Genomic DNA, 968 nt, shown 5'->3' with positions numbered 1-968 from the left:
GAGGGAGAGGATAGGACGAGATGGTTGACGCGGCGCGGCCGATCGCCGGGGAAGGTAGAAAGAGAAAAAGAAACGAAAGAAGCAGAAACGGTCATCGTGGAGAAGGGTGGTAGGTCGGTGGAGGATGGTGGTAGGGTCGTTGAATGGAGGGATTATTAAGTAAGAGCTCTTTCCGCCTCGAAGGCTTCGAGAAGAATGGGAATTGAACGAACGAGCTCGACCTTCCTTTATACCTGCCACTTCCCAATTAAACCTAAACTAGCCGTTTAAGTAGATCAAAATAGAAGTCCCCGCTTTATCCCTTCCCTTGATTGATACTTGGAAAATAATCTTTCTAATTCGACGGAATCGACACGGCTCGTCGCAAAGTATCTGGAAAGAGAAAGAATTCCTTACTTTTCTCTTTTGTTGCGCGCTCGAATCACAGCTCGAAAGAAAAGTGGCTGTCGATGAGGGAAAAAGGGAAAGGAAAATCCGCATATTCGCGCAGCGGTCAAAGGATATTTTCTCGATGAACTAAGACTACCGATTCTGCGCTACTGGGTGTCCGAAAGATAACGCGCGTTCCTATATCTCTTTTTTCCAATAACGTAGGAAACTGGTAAAAACTCTTCCTCTCGATAGGAACGAGAACATCGAAACGAAATCCAGAGAATCGATCGCTTTCGTATTGTATGATCGCTAAATATTCGAGCGAAATATTTGGTCGTCTACTTCTCGAACACCCGGTATATTCGCCGATCAATGAACGTCGGCCACTCGACGGTTCCGTTGTCCAACGATCGACGAGTGTCCGCGAGTTTTCATATTTTCACGGTAAATTTATCCCACCGCTCGACCGCACAATGGCCCCAACCGTCTAAACGGGACGCTTTTCGTCCGCTGGATTTCAACCATTAGGCCCATTGACGGATTACCATCGACCTATCCACAGCCTCCTCTGCTACCTTCCAACCTCTTCCTCTACC

This window comes from Apis dorsata, unplaced genomic scaffold (assembly GCF_000469605.1).
Source record: "Apis dorsata unplaced genomic scaffold, Apis dorsata 1.3 scaffold_100, whole genome shotgun sequence".
NCBI classification, from domain to species: Eukaryota; Metazoa; Arthropoda; class Insecta; order Hymenoptera; family Apidae; genus Apis; species Apis dorsata.
Note: the sequence above shows the minus strand (reverse complement) of the source record.